This window comes from Schistocerca cancellata, chromosome 1 (genome assembly GCF_023864275.1).
Source record: "Schistocerca cancellata isolate TAMUIC-IGC-003103 chromosome 1, iqSchCanc2.1, whole genome shotgun sequence".
In the NCBI taxonomy this organism is placed as follows: domain Eukaryota; kingdom Metazoa; phylum Arthropoda; class Insecta; order Orthoptera; family Acrididae; genus Schistocerca; species Schistocerca cancellata.
This window is the reverse complement of record NC_064626.1, coordinates 452,692,782-452,709,458: the sequence shown is the minus strand read 5'-3', so window position 1 is coordinate 452,709,458 and position 16,677 is coordinate 452,692,782. Positions and strand designations below refer to the sequence as shown.

Below are 16,677 nucleotides of genomic sequence, written 5' to 3'. Positions count from 1 at the left end.
AAAACCGACCGTGAAAAAAAAAAAAACAAAACAGCACATTTTCACAGCACATCTGTTATATACACTCCTGGAAATTGAAATAAGAACACCGTGAATTCATTGTCCCAGGAAGGGGAAACTTTATTGACACATTCCTGGGGTCAGATACATCACATGATCACACTGACAGAACCACAGGCACATAGACACAGGCAACAGAGCATGCACAATGTCGGCACTAGTACAGTGTATATCCACCTTTCGCAGCAATGCAGGCTGCTATTCTCCCATGGAGACGATCGTAGAGATGCTGGATGTAGTCCTGTGGAACGGCTTGCCATGCCATTTCCACCTGGCGCCTCAGTTGGACCAGCGTTCGTGCTGGACGTGCAGACCGCGCGAGACGACGCTTCATCCAGTCCCAAACATGCTCAATGGGGGACAGATCCGGAGATCTTGCTGGCCAGGGTAGTTCACTTACACCTTCTAGAGCACGTTGGGTGGCACGGGATACATGCGGACGTGCATTGTCCTGTTGGAACAGCAAGTTCCCTTGCCGGTCTAGGAATGGTAGAACGATGGGTTCGATGACGGTTTGGATGTACCGTGCACTATTCAGTGTCCCCTCGACGATCACCAGTGGTGTACGGCCAGTGTAGGAGATCGCTCCCCACACCATGATGCCGGGTGTTGGCCCTGTGTGCCTCGGTCGTATGCAGTCCTGATTGTGGCGCTCACCTGCACAGCGCCAAACACGCATACGACCATCATTGGCACCAAGGCAGAAGCGACTCTCATCGCTGAAGACGACACGTCTCCATTCGTCCCTCCATTCACGCCTGTCGCGACACCACTGGAGGCGGGCTGCACGATGTTGGGGCGTGAGCGGAAGACGGCCTAACGGTGTGCGGGACCGTAGCCCAGCTTCATGGAGACGGTTGCGAATGGTCCTCGCCGATACCCCAGGAGCAACAGTGTCCCTAATTTGCTGGGAAGTGGCGGTGCGGTCCCCTACGGCACTGCGTAGGATCCTACGGTCTTGGCGTGCATCCGTGCGTCGCTGCGGTCCGGTCCCAGGTCGACGGGCACGTGCACCTTCCGCCGACCACTGGCGACAACGTCGATGTACTGTGGAGACCTCACGCCCCACGTGTTGAGCAATTCGGCGGTACGTCCACCCGGCCTCCCGCATGCCCACTATACGCCCTCGCTCAAAGTCCGTCAACTGCACATACGGTTCACGTCCACGCTGTCGCGGCATGCTACCAGTGTTAAAGACTGCGATGGAGCTCCGTATGCCACGGCAAACTGGCTGACACTGACGGCGGCGGTGCACAAATGCTGCGCAGCTAGCGCCATTCGACGGCCAACACCGCGGTTCCTGGTGTGTCCGCTGTGCCGTGCGTGTGATCATTGCTTGTACAGCCCTCTCGCAGTGTCCGGAGCAAGTATGGTGGGTCTGACACACCGGTGTCAATGTGTTCTTTTTTCCATTTCCAGGAGTGTATGTTGTTGTGTATATAACAATTGTTCAAAAAATATATAGCCTACGTTCTAACAGCAAACAGTAGATATTTTAGATTTTAGTTTACTGTGTGGTAAGAGTTTGTGAAAGGACACACGCAACTGACCATGGTGAAAACACTCTGATCGTAAATCAATTACAACGAACTGAATGTCCCACCTTGAGCATTCTTTATGCTACTGTAAACGAAACCCTCTTTAGCTTAAACTGAACTGGCAAATCAGTTGGGATCATTGGTAAACGAGGTATAAAAGAGATCTCTCCAGCTGAATCTGTGAAGATAGTAGCTTCAATAAAATTATTTTATTCATGGCTATAATTTTCACCAACTGTAGTATTATTTTTCAGGATAAAATTCAATCATCAGTTGCACACAAAAATTTTATTATGCTTGCCGGTATCGACACATTATTTTATCATCTTCAGAAGATTAGTATTGATTTACCAGATGTCAATATCTTCTTCAACAAGCGTAATGCCACGGACTATGCCCAGAAATGACATCTGCTAAACCAATACGAAACTGAATCAAGTACTGTAAATTGTCAGTTAGTGTTGAAAATATTCAGATACAATGTATACATTATACTTCTACGAAGAGGTAATGATATCTGCTACATGAGTACTAAGTTTTCGAAGATGACAATTAATTTGTCGAAGCCTCTAAAGCGTTATAGAATTTATGTGCAATTAGTGACTGTAAGTGTCTGTATTTAGTACTAAAAAAGCTTCAATGACATTATTTCGCATAGCTTTAATCCGCGAAAAAGTGGGTTTCGCACGGTTCTGATTGCGATAAGTCATAAATACAACTTTCCTATAGTAGAGGCTTTCTGTTAAAAGAGATTGCGATGAAGAAATCAAAACAGCACATTGTTGTGTAAAGAATTTTTGTTTAAAATTTTACATATGGAGACACAATATACTATATGGGAGAAACAAAGTGCCTAATGGCTTACATGTTCTGGTACTGTCGTTAAAACCTTCTGTGAGCAAGAAAACGAAATCGCAACGTTTCACAGCACAGGAGAGCATTTTCTTTCTTGCAGACAGTTGTGGCAGAAAACATGTACATTGTTGTTTGAAATATATATGTGGTCTGTGTTCGTTCGAAGGTTTATCGCAGTATCGTGTAAAAATCTGAAGCAAAGAACTTTTGGAAACAATATCTTATATTAGTGCACAGATGCGGTCCTACCCATCGGTGCAAGGAGTGCTCCGCATCCAGCCGCCGACCCCAGGGGGCACTAAAGGCTGAGTGCACCATCCATCACTAAGCTAATTATTAATTTGTTCTCAGACCTATTATATTACTATTTTATTACTGATAAAAACTTATAACAGAATTGTTTTATACGCCTTCTAAACACTTTTAACTCACTTGTTTAATTAGGGCATGAGGGCCTCCTGGTAGTGCTCGCACCGCAGCAAATCATTTTATTGAATATTCTTTAATGTGATTCAGCAGTGATACGCGAACGGCGTAATTGTTTTATCATCAGAAATTCCGAAAGGTAACAAAACGGAATTCCCCGAGAAGCAATAAAACAGAAAAGGTCTGAGAAAAGTCACAGTACCATCTAACACTAATGCTAGTATGCAGATATTTAATTACGAAACCGGTGTTTTGAATGGACGACGTAATCAGTGATGTTCTTCATTTCTCTGTTCTTGGCACTGCATCGCAACAGTACATTGAAAAATGCCGTTCAGTGAAAGAGATTCAGTGTCGCAATAGACGTGGATGGTGCTCAACGAGCGTAGATCACTGGCTGCTCAACGTGCTCTTCCGGAAATGTTTTAAAAAACTGCATTCTTACTTAAAACACGGGAAGAAAGGAGAAAATGCGTTGAGTTTGTAGTCCGAGTATCAGAAAATAACAGCGAGGGGAAGACGCAGTGACCTAACTGATGAAAATAACCCAGAAGTTACCCAAATCAACTTAAGAAGATATAAAATATGACGTCCGAAAAGGAAATTGCATTATTTTCACTGAAAAGTGAAGCAGTCATCAACCTGAAAATCAGGACTACAGTGTTTTTCTGAGAATGGTTCTACTGGAGGAGATATGCTCTTAGTTTCCCCGTGTGAAGTGGACGCACTCATCCAGATACGAGAATGTGGGCGGATTGCACCATCGTAATTCTGACTGACTTCAGGTGTGGGCAAGACAATGAGTCTTCCAAAGCGTCTGTGGAAGCTGAAAGTTAGATTCTATTATCACTGGGTTTCACGTCTCATTGTAAGGGTTTACGAGATTTACGAATTAGCAGAGATTGCAGTTAATAAAACTGGAATATTTTCAATCCACCAGCAATTCATTTTCTGACGAAATGACTGTGAATGGCTACGGAAGTGAAGTTAATTTGTGTCTGAATCGAATTTTTAGATTACTGAGCTTCATTAACGAAATGTATATTTTATTCACATTCAGCTCGAATACTTTGCATACTCTTACAACTTGTCACGCCGCTGCTGGATACTGTTTATCGGGAATCGATATTTAACATGCCAACCCGATTCGCAGTGCGTGATCCGTAGTATGATTTCGTTTTTGTCATACTGCACACAGACGAGAAATACGCATGGCGTAACATATAATTATCAGAACACTCGGGCGAGAAGCAATCGTGAATGCGACAAGCAACGACATAGTAATTACTATGCTACACGAGCCAAGCGGGTGGTAATTCGCAAACGTCTAGACTTTTGCGTGAATACTGTGGTGACGCGTGAAATCGCAGGTCATCAACATATAGTAATTGCTTTAAGATTTGCGTGTTACTAGAGGAGGGTGTTTATCTATCTTTTGTGCCTACAGGTACTATTAAAATTTTTCTGACAATAATAACAAACTTTCAAAACAAAAGTTGAGGTAAAAAGAATGAAGACAGTTTCAGATGAAATATCTGTCTCGTGAACAGTACTTAGCAAATAACTGAGACATCAAAAAACGAATAATTGAGTGTGGTGACTTTACATTATAATACAAAATTACACAGGCAATACTTTTCTTTCAACATCAAAAGCATAATATGTATATGTCATGATCAAATTTATTTATTCAGTCGAACAGTGCTGTTTCTTTATCTAGTCTGGAAACTGAAAGGAAAGTCACTGATCTGAGATATCATTTACTGAGAGAGTCAAACGAAGAGGTACTACAGTATTTAGAATCGTGGATGCAAACAAGGAGTTAATTTGGAATTTATCCGTGACAGTGTAAATGCATAGCACAGTCACGACGAAAGCAATCTCTCTCTCTCTCTCTCTCTCTCTCTCTCTCTCGCTGTCAAGTAGGAAACGGTTTTCCGGATTTGACAACAGGATTAGGTCATCTTATGTACACGAATAGCTCTTGTACGCAAACACTCGTAACTATTTTTCTCTCATGAGGCACTGTGTCCAGTTGACGTGATGTTATAACGGATTTATCTTTTGTGCCTGCACGGAATTACTGACACAATGTCATAAGTTGGAAAATGTTCTGTTCGTTTTCGTATCTTAAGAATTATGTCACACACGTCGTAGGCCAATTCGAAAAACCAACTCTTCTACTATACTATTAGGCTAATAAGATCGTCGGTCACCCCATGAGCTAGTTGCATGTTACCTATATCTAACGGCTTTCAGAGCTAACAAAACTGAGCGAATTTAAAAATCTGAAAAGTTGTCATAATTACTCATTAAGCGGTAAGGTTTAACACAACAAGTACTGAAGTTAGAAGCTGTATATATGTACTAAGGCTGTGTAATTCACTGTGCGAAAACTATTCATACTATAATAATTATATTAATGGTTGTTCCACAGATCATGAATACGACATTGGCTATCTATCAGACTCTTAACGCTATAAAAATATGATAGCATTTGAAAGCAACGAATGAAAATAGGTATAGTAGACTAATTTACTGGTATGCTTGTCACCAAAATTTGCAATAACCCTAATAGCATAAGCAGCGGAATGTAAATATTTCAAGAGGTCATCGTTGCATTTCTCTAGTTCAGTTTCTCATCAATACATACACCCCAATTTTGATTATTCTGCATTAGCAACAGACTTCTGTTCAAAGTCAAATCAATGGTGTTATGTCATTGAGCAGAACTGCTTTTTATCAAAATTTAGTGAGAGTTCTACTTGCAGAGAAGCACTTGATTATTTTCCAAAAGGCATTGTTTACAATTTCCTCAGCTAATTCTTGTTGGTTAGGTGTGATTATTATACTTGCATCATCATAAAAAAACTAGCTTTGCATCTTCATGAATATTGAGTGGCAAGTGATTAATATATATTAAGAACAATAAAGAACCCAAGACTGAACCCTGTTAGACACTGTTCTTGATACCTCCCCAGTTAGAGGACTCTGCTGCTTTTTGGGAACTATCTGTACTGTTAATTTCAAACTTCTGCATTCTTCCAGTTATATATGAATTAAATCATTGGCACACTGTCTAACTCATAGCACAATACTTAGCTTATCTAAAGAAATTTCATGATTCACACAGTCAAAAGCCTTTGAGAGATCCCAGAATATCCCAATGGGTGATGTTCAGTTATTCAGAGCATTTAATATTTGATCAATTCTTAGGAAGTGGCTGTGTGCCCTACAAATCGCAGTCTAGAGATCTATCGTCGTAATTCTTTAAAACTTAATGGGAATCAGGAAGGAGAAGGATGAGGATTCTCAATATCTATTACGTATTCGCATAACCGAAGGGTACCACAAATTCGCTATGAAACGACATTACAACATAATGCAAATAGAATTTAAGTATTTATTTGCCGGCGAAAGCGGTGAAAATTACAACGATCGACAGATGATTTGTACGGGATTCATTGTTTTGTACATCAAGAAGCACGTATGGAACAAGAGATGGAATTGGTGGTGAGAACAACACTCTTTCTTACAAAGTCACTTGCAAGAGTTTTTGATGGAATTGAACTTAAAGTGTATAGAGACATTAAATATTACTGCAAAGTATGTTGATTAAGTCAAAAGAGATGCATGAAAATAGTTTTCGATTTAAGACTCGCTACTGTTGAATTTCTGAAGGAAAAGGTAAAGCAAGAATGAAAATTATAAAATCCAGAATAGATTGGAGACCTTGAAATTTAAACAGAATTGACTGCAGGCTGCTCGCAGAAAGACACTGAAAGGTGAGAAGCAGCTTATTTCTGATTTCATGGTGGAACTGGATGCATGTCAAAAGAAAATCTCATTGTGGAAGGCACGACTTCTGACAAGGTTCACAGTTCATTTCCCTAAGCTCACTGGCGTTAAACATAACACAAATTTTGAACAATCCATTATGGCGCTGAAAGAATCACAGGAATAGCTTTCTAAAAGTTTGAGGACACTGCCAATCTACTTGGTTTTACCGTCCGTCATTCACTTTCCATAGATGCTCACGCAAACAGAGAATCTGCTTTGCCCTCCCAAGATTGTCATTACCAGGCGCTGGGCCACAACAATTTATCCTTCGCCGAAGTCGCTTACGTCAGTGTGTTTTGCGACCCACATCGTACCTAAATAAACCCCATTCGTCTCTGCTCTGCTTATATGCTTTTCTTACCATGCCATGTGCCCACAGCATCACCAGGTGGGATTTGCTGTCGCAGAAGTCATAATGTTTTGGCTCAGTATTATATTTAAGGGGTCCAAAATGATACAGCCTTCACTTGTGTGGTGCGGATCCCTTCAGCTCTACCTCACTAAAATAATATTCTCGTAAAATGAATAATCTCTCATATGTACGACGTAGTGACAATTCAACTTCTTCGTTTTGTTGCCTTAGCTGTGTTGTACTGTTAATCACGTATTCTGTTATTCAATTTCGCACACAGTTCATGCTCTGTTTCTTTGCTACCTGTGTTCATGGATGATGATGATGATGTTTGGTTTGTGGGGCGCTCAGCGGACTGTTGTCAGCGCCCGTACAAATCCTCAGTCTCTTCAAAGTCCAGTCTCGCCATTTTCTCGAATGCGGATGAAATGATACGAACAACACAAACACCCAACGAACAACACAAACACCCAGTCCCCGGGCAGAGAAAATGCCCGACTCGGCAGGAAATGGAACCTGGGAGCCTGTGATCCAGAGGCAGCAACGCTAACTACTAGACTACGAGCTGTGGACTGTGACCATGGGCAAATGGACGTCTGTTTGTGTGCATCTAACTTGTATGATTAATCTGGTAATCACTCTTTTTATTAGGGACAGTTTTACAGTATGGGGTATTATTAGCTTTGCTGTTGTAATTTGCCTTTGGTCTGCAACCAGTGCATTACAGATGTACTAATCGTTCGCTTTTTTCACTGAGTAATATAGTATTATCATTTCTGTCTGACAATGCAGAATATCACTGAATCTGCACTTGGTGCGTTGAGTAAGCTCTATCTACTCCTAACATTGTCTGTCAAACTGATACGGAAATTAGAGAGTTTGTAAGTAAGGATGACGAAGGGCGCCTGGCTAGCCACGCAGTCTAGCGCGCTGCTTCCCGAGTGGGAAGGCGTGCCGATCCCTGGCATGAATCCGCCCAGTGGATTAGTGTCGAGGTCCGCGCTGCCAGGCAGCCTGTGGATGGTTTTTAAGCCCGTTTTCCATCTGCATCGGCGAATCCGGGCTGGTTTCCCTTATTCTGCATCAGCTACACTGTCAGCGATTGCTGCGCAAACACTGCCTCCACGTACAGGTACACCATAATTACTCTACCACGCAAACATTGGAGGTTACACTCGTCTGCTATGAGACGTTCCCTGGGGGGTCCACTGGGAGCCGAACCACACAGAAACTCTGGTTCGGAGTGGGGCGCGCGGGGGGGGGGGGGGGGGGTGGACTGCTGTGGCCTTTTGTGGGGTTGTGAATCACTGAGGCCTCTCCATCGTTTCTAGGTCTCCCGTTCAATACATAATACACAAGAATGAGGAAGCTAACTGCGAAGGCAAGATATGGCTGAATCTGTACTGGGTGCTTTCTGTGAGTTCTACCTACTTCTTAGACTTCTACCAAACAGTCAGGATCCACCTCAGTGACTTTTTGAGTTTGGTTTCTCCTAGCAGCTTGATAAAACCGTGGAAGTAGCTTTCCAGTTATTGTTTTCTTAATCTTCTTTGTGCTGCAAGTAAACGCTACACTGTATAACCCTTTCGTAACTTATTAATGTCTGAAATAACAACAATAAGAGCCCGCAGGTAAAACTGAATGTCAGTGTCATATTTACTATTAAGGATTGTTGCATGTTTACGGTTGAAGTCAACAAGCTAATACCGTAATTACTTGATTCTGATTACTGCTGCATTTCCTCATTGGATACATTATTTAATTTTAACATTATTTAGTTAATATATCAGTTACGATAAGTTGACTCATTAGTCACACTTTGATCAATAAGAACAACAGACACTGTATAAATTAGTCACTGTTTGACTGACTGTAGTCTGCTCAAAGAGACGATTGGTAAACAATCAATTATAATGGAATGTTCCTCTTAGTGAAAATACGTGTCATTTTAACATTGTTCCGTCATGCTACACAGTTTATAAGATAATGTTTAATAACCATGGGAGCTGACAGACACTTTCCTGAAGTTTCTGCTCAAAACAAATCAGTGGTAGATTTTGCCACTGATAATCATAATTCCAATAAAATATGAGATCTGCAATTACTCTCAGTTTTTGATACGACTGTCTTGCTGCTGGATCCTGAGTGCCTTGCTGCACTACTTATCCAATTCCTCTGTACTAATATTTGTTTGTTGTAAGTTTGTTTTCGCATTTATATTTAACTTTCAGCCACATACAATTAATTCTTCGACTGATTACTTTCACTTTGACAATTTTTCGATAGTCTAATCGATCCAGGTCGTGCAGTCGTAAGACACTGGTCTCCTATCCAGGAGGACACCGACTGAGATCCCTGCACACTCATGCAGGCTCATGTTTTGTTAAGTCATTTAAAGTAAATGCCGGGATGGTTACTTCATCATAACTTTCACCTTTCTTAATTTCGTTGTCAAGGACGAGACGCTAAATACTAGTCTTCCCTCCTTCGTTTTCTTGAGTCAAGCATTTCTACAACCAGATTAAACCTGTGTGGTTAACATAGCTCACTTTGGTATCTAACAGTTTACAGTTGGTTATGTTAATTAATTGCTTATAATTAGTGCGTTGAAGAACATACCATAAAGTTCACATTTTAAAGTAGAGAACTGACGTTTCGTGAAAAATTACTGAACATCCAACGACAGCGTTGTATGTGTGCTGTGGTCTTTCTAAACAACTTGTCGAACGCATAGTTGTTTCTTCAACAACACCAAGATATGTTTCTGTCCTCATGAATCAGTCTGAGATAGAGTTGCTCCTCTAATGTACCCAATGCAGACAGGGCTCTGTAATTTAACGACATAGATGTGCATTTTAACTGATCTATTCAAAAATTAATGGCTGACTATGATGTTTCTATTGAAACTACTGCTTTGACATCTTGTTACTCTGCAAAACATCTATACATACACTCCTGGAAATGGAAAAAAGAACACATTGACACCGATGTGTCAGACCCACCATACTTGCTCCGGACACTGCGAGAGGGCTGTACACGCAATGATCACACGCACGGCACAGCGGACACACCAGGAACCGCAGTGTTGGCCGTCGAATGGCGCTAGCTGCGCAGCATTTGTGCACCGCCGCCGTCAGTGTCAGCCAGTTTGCCGTGGCATACGGAGCTCCATCGCAGTCTTTAACACTGGTAGCATGCCGCGACAGCGTGGACGTGAACCGTATGTGCAGTTGACGGACTTTGAGCGAGGGCGTATAGTGGGCATGCGGGAGGCCGGGTGGGCGTACCGCCGAATTGCTCAACACGTGGGGCGTGTGGCCTCCACAGTACATCGATGTTGTCGCCAGTGGTCGGCGGAAGGTGCACGTGCCCGTCGACCTGGGACCGAACCGCAGCGACGCACGGATGCACGCCAAGACCGTAGGATCCTACGCAGTGCCGTAGGGGACCGCACCGCCACTTCCCAGCAAATTAGGGACACTGTTGCTCCTGGGGTATCGGCGAGGACCATTCGCAACCGTCTCCATGAAGCTGGGCTACGGTCCCGCACACCGTTAGGCCGTCTTCCGCTCACGCCCCAACATCGTGCAGCCCGCCTCCAGTGGTGTCGCGACAGGCGTGAATGGAGGGACGAATGGAGACGTGTCGTCTTCAGCGATGAGAGTCGCTTCTGCCTTGGTGCCAATGATGGTGGTATGCGTGTTTGGCGCCGTGCAGGTGAGCGCCACAATCAGGACTGCATACGACCGAGGCACACAGGGCCAACACCCGGCATCATGGTGTGGGGAGCGATCTCCTACACTGGCCGTACACCACTGGTGATCGTCGAGGGGACACTGAATAGTGCACGGTACATCCAAACCGTCATCGAACCCATCGTTCTACCATTCCTAGACCGGCAAGGGAACTTGCTGTTCCAACAGGACAATGCACGTCCGCATGTATCCCGTGCCACCCAACGTGCTCTAGAAGGTGTAAGTCAATTACCCTGGCCAGCAAGATCTCCGGATCTGTCCCCCATTGAGCATGTTTGGGACTGGATGAAGCGTCGTCTCACGCGGTCTGCACGTCCAGCACGAACGCTGGTCCAACTGAGGCGCCAGGTGGAAATGGCATGGCAAGCCGTTCCACAGGACTACATCCAGCATCTCTACGATCGTCTCCATGGGAGAATAGCAGCCTGCATTGCTGCGAAAGGTGGATATACACTGTACTAGTGCCGACATTGTGCATGCTCTGTTGCCTGTGTCTATGTGCCTGTGGTTCTGTCAGTGTGATCATGTGATGTATCTGACCCCAGGAATGTGTCAATAAAGTTTCCCCTTCCTGGGACAATGAATTCACGGTGTTCTTATTTCAATTTCCAGGAGTGTATTATAAAGTGACCTGCCATAGTCTTCTGTCTGCATGTGAAGGCTAATCTCAGTGACTACTGTGTGATTCTGATACGGATTTCACCAATAGATAAACCGATTCAGAGGACGTTTTGTGTATATAATTACCGCTACGTCAGGTAAGTCGTTCGGCTGTAGGTACTTAGTACTATGTGTGCGAAGACGGCGCGGTGCTCTAGTATTACTTAATTAATAATGCAAGTGCATTCATAACATCTACATAGCTCACAAGCGCAACAAAACGGTGAAACTTTTGACTGTTTTAAACTATACGAAGCGTGTTGAGTGATTAAACCTTAATTATTACATTATTTTATTGATTCTTCAAGAAAATGGAGCAAGGTCCAGACTGAACTGTCTGGTAGGTCCTTCATAGTTGAAAGAGGTATCACTGTATCACTTTCTTATTTTTCATAACTTATCTTCCTGAAACTAAATTGTTTAATATGGTAAGTATGGGAACAGCATCAATCGTCGGCAGTCTTAACCTGAGATTTTTCTGGTGACATTAATCTCTTCCATATATCTGTTCAAAGCTTCACATACTGTTGGATAATAATAACACTGGTTAATATTGAAGATATCCGTTATCAGTCGTAACTGATTTGTTACCAGTCATAACTGAAGCTGGTTTATTTAAAACACGATCGGTTTCGGGAATACGACCGTCTTCAGGTGATTACGTTTACTTTCGTCTTCACACATTCAATGTCGGGATTTAAAACAGGTCAAGTATCATAATGGTAATTGCATACTCGACTCCAAAGTAGTCATTTGAAGCACCATATCCCTATATTCACACACTAATTCGACTGAAAATGTTACAAACTCTGGACTAAGCATGAACTCATAGAATCCAACTAATTTACATTCAAATGCAGAAATTAATAAACACGTTGGATCCTTGCAAGAATTGACTACAACAAACTGTTTCCCCTTCTACGCGGGACTTACGAGGTAGGGGAAATACCCCCAGACTTCAAGAAGATCTCAGTGCTCTGCTAAGAGAGGCAGATGATGACATGTGTGTATTACGAAACAATCAGTTTAAGTCATGGTCGTATAACACTAACATGAATTATTTATAGAAGAATGGAATGTGGCTGGAGCCGACCTGGTGGAAGATCAGTTTGAATTCTGGGGAGTCAGTACTGACGCTACGACTTACAGTAGAAGAAAGACTGAAAGATACAAATTACACTTATAGCGTTTGTAGATGTAGATAATAGTTTCGAATGTATTGACTGGAATGCACTCTTTGAAATTTTGAAGCTATTAACGATGAAATACAATAAAAATACATAAAAACTGTAAGGGAGGGAAATGACCTGGAGGACGCTCTGAACGGAATACTACCTTGAAAAGTGGTTGAAAGATAAATATCAGCAAAACTGAGCCTAGAGTAACGGAATGTAGTAGAATGAAATCAGGCTATGCTGAGGAAATTAAATTAGGAAGTGAGATGCTAAAAGTAGTAGATGAGATTTGCTATTTCGGCAGCAAAATAAATGACAATGGCCGAAGCAATGAGGATACAAGAGGGCTATTCGGAAAGTAAGGTTCGGTCGGTCGCGAAATGGAATTGACAGTCAGAATGAAAAATGTTTTATTTACATCAGCTAGGTCCAAATTTCATCAACTTCTCTATACAGTTGCCGCTCCGACAGAGACATTTAACGTAGTTTTGTACCAGTTTTCCGATACCCTCGTCATATAACGCAACCACTTGTGCTTTCTGCCAATTCTCTACTCTGATCTGCAGCTTTTTGTCTGCATAAAATATTGTCTTCACAGTCAGTAGCTCATATGAACGGAGATGAAAATCAGAGGGGGTCAAGTCCAGGGGAGTATGGTAGGTGATCAAACACTTCCCATCGGAAACACTGCAGGAGTTTCCTCATTGCCCCTCAGCGTGCGGCCAAGAATTGTCATGAAGAAGGAAATGAATGGCAGCTGCATGGGCTGCGAGAAATCAAGCAGAATCTCTTACAGGCACTCCCACTTGGCGGGAGACACTACTCTCTAGGCATCTTTACGTTTCAATGTGCTCTCAGAACTGAAAAGAGCAATGTGAAGCGATCGACGGGCGTACTAGAAACACTGTTCAACACATCTGTGCTCAGTTTCAACGGATTTTCACTGTGGTTTGCATTTCACGATCGATAGGACCTTACTGTCCGAATAGTCATCGTAAAACACAGACTGGCAATAGCAAGAAACACTATACCCAAAAAGAGAAATTTGATAATGTGGAATATAAATTTTAGTGTCCTGAAAACATTCGTCTGGCGAATAGGGCTGCACACGAGTGAAACGTGGGCGATAAACAGCTCAGACAAGATAATAGATGCTTTTGAAATGTGCTTTTACAGAAGTAGATTAGATGGAATGATCAATAACTAGTGAAGAGGTGCGGAATCGAACTGGGGAATAAAGGGCTTTGCGGTTTAACTTGACTAAAAGATGAGATGGGTTGATAGGATACAACTTGAATCATCAAGGAACTGTTCATTTGGTAACGTAGGAAAATAAGGCGGGTAAAATTATAATGAGAGACCGAAGTTTGGCGACAGTAAGCAGGTTCAAATGCATGTAGGTTGCAGTAATTATGCAGATACGGAGACACTTGCACAGTACAGGCACAGCAGGCCGAGCTGCACTGAAGACCACAACACATGTCTACAGTTGACTATCTCGTAAATTGCAAACTAAGTGTTAGAGGACTCATAAACCGTTCGTCCGAACAGGCCTCGGACGGCCCAACTGTACCGACCGATCGCGCGTTCATCCTCAGCCGATAGGCGTCATTGGATGCGGATAAGGAGGGGCACTGGGTCAGCACATCGCTCTCCGTGGCATTGTCAGTTTCCGAGACCAGAGCCGATACTTTTCAATCAGGTAGCTCCTCAATTGGCATCAGAAGGGCTGAGTGTACCCCCACTCGCCTACAGCACTCGGCAGACCCGGATGGTCACCAGTGTCAGCCAAGTTCGAGAGAGCTTAAACAGCGCTTAACTTCGCTGATCTGACGGGAACCGATGGCAAGGCCGCTGGCGGAAGACTAATAGTCTTCTCTTATCATTATTATTACATGATGTTTGTAAACCCAGTGAACCTTTTAAAGTTTATAATACAAGCTATAGCAATGTATGATATCATATTACTTTTCAAGATCATACAGTTGCGTTACATGCTTGCTATAAAACCTGCTTCGGAAGCGTTGTACGGGAGGTTGTAATCGATACTAGAGGCAGGCAGCGGCACAATGAGCGGCTTACCGGAGCGGCGAGTGTTGAAGCCTGGCCCGCAGCCAGCGGCGCACTGCGTGCTGCGCCGCGCCGCGCCGCCCACACCGTGCTCCCTAATGAGGATGGTACGCCCTCGCTCCCCACACCACGGGTCCCCTGCTAACCACTGCTCCCGCTGCGCTCTCTGCCTCCCTTTCAACGTGCGTGCTTGCTACAGCAAATCCACACTCGTAATAAATATCAGCGGTCTATAATTTGGGTTGTTTCGAAATACGCCTTATGCAAAACACTATTTATCTCTTTTCATTCACACAAACATGCCTGCTGGTGGACGAAACATATGTGACGTAATATAATATGTTCACACTCACACACACACACACACACACACACACACACACACAGTGATAAGCCATAACATTATGACCACCGCCCAATGTGACGTTGGATGCCGCCTGGTGGTTTTACACGTGACGCGGTGACAAAACTATGTGAGCAGAGGAGACACGGGCAAGGGATTACCATAGCGAAGATATGGTCTGCAAATACGGAAATCCGTTGAGATAAGTGACTTTGACAAAGGGCAGATTATTATTACGCAGAGCCTGTGAACGAATATCTCGAAAACGGCAAAGCTGATCGAAAGTTCACGTGCTTGTGTCTTGAGCATCTACTGAAAAAGGTAGAAGGACAATGAAACTACCAGTAGGTGCCGGTTGGTTCACAGAATGTGAGGTTCTGAGGCTTGTCTGTTCTGTGGAGTAGGTGATCCGTGGCATCTCTGCCGAAAGAGCACAATGCTGCTGCATGCACAACTATTCCGGACCATACCGTTCATCGTACATTGTTGAATACGGAGCTCCGCAGCAGATTACCCCTGCGTATTCACATGTTGACTCAACGATATCATCAATTCGATTGCAGTGGGCCCGGGACCATCGGGATTCGGCCGTCAATCAATTGAAACGAGTCGGGTCTTTGGATGAATCACAATTCTTATACAGTACGTCGATAGTCGACTCCGCAAATGCCATCACGAAGTGAACATCGGCTCGACACGTCCACCGAATCACGGACGCAGGCTGGTGGGAACGTACACTCCTGGAAATGGAAAAAAGAACACATTGACACCGGTGTGTCAGATCCACCATACTTGCTCCGGACACTGCGAGAGGGCTGTACAAGCAATGATCACACGCACGGCACAGCGGACACACCAGGAACCGCGGTGTTGGCCGTCGAATGGCGCTAGCTGCGCAGCATTTGTGCACCGCCGCCGTCAGTGTCAGCCAGTTTGCCGTGGCATACGGAGCTCCATCGCAGTCTTTAACACTGGTAGCATGCCGCGACAGCGTGGACGTGAACCGTATGTGCAGTTGACGGACTTTGAGCGAGGGCGTATAGTGGGCATGCGGGAGGCCGGGTGGACGTACCGCCGAATTGCTCAACACGTGGGGCGTGAGGTCTCCACAGTACATCGATGTTGTCGCCAGTGGTCGGCGGAAGGTGCACGTGCCCGTCGACCTGGGACCGGACCGCAGCGACGCACGGATGCACGCCAAGACCGTAGGATCCTACGCAGTGCCGTAGGGGACCGCACCGCCACTTCCCAGCAAATTAGGGACACTGTTGCTCCTGGGGTATCGGCGAGGACCATTCGCAACCGTCTCCATGAAGCTGGGCTACGGTCCCGCACACCGTTAGGCCGTCTTCCGCTCACGCCCCAACATCGTGCAGCCCGCCTCCAGTGGTGTCGCGACAGGCGTGAATGGAGGGACGAATGGAGACGTGTCATCTTCAGCGATGAGAGTCGCTTCTGCCTTGGTGCCAATGATGGTCGTATGCGTGTTTGGCGCCGTGCAGGTGAGCGCCACAATCAGGACTGCATACGACCGAGGCACACAGGGCCAACACCCGGCATCATGGTGTGGGGAGCGATCTCCTACACTGGCCGTACACCACTG

The 16,677-nt window shown here is 44.3% G+C and overlaps 1 protein-coding gene across 1 annotated transcript in view; it reads right to left on the bottom strand.

Moving 5' to 3' along the window:
* The window catches only part of LOC126176770 (leucine-rich repeat-containing protein 15-like), a 111,756-nt gene extending 96,936 nt beyond the window's left edge, over positions 1-14,820 (bottom strand). The window contains exon 1 of the mRNA XM_049923949.1: positions 14,744-14,820. The gene's annotated coding sequence lies outside the window, so the exon portion shown is untranslated. The remainder of the gene's footprint in view (positions 1-14,743) is intronic.
* Positions 14,821-16,677: the final 1,857 nt, after the last annotated feature.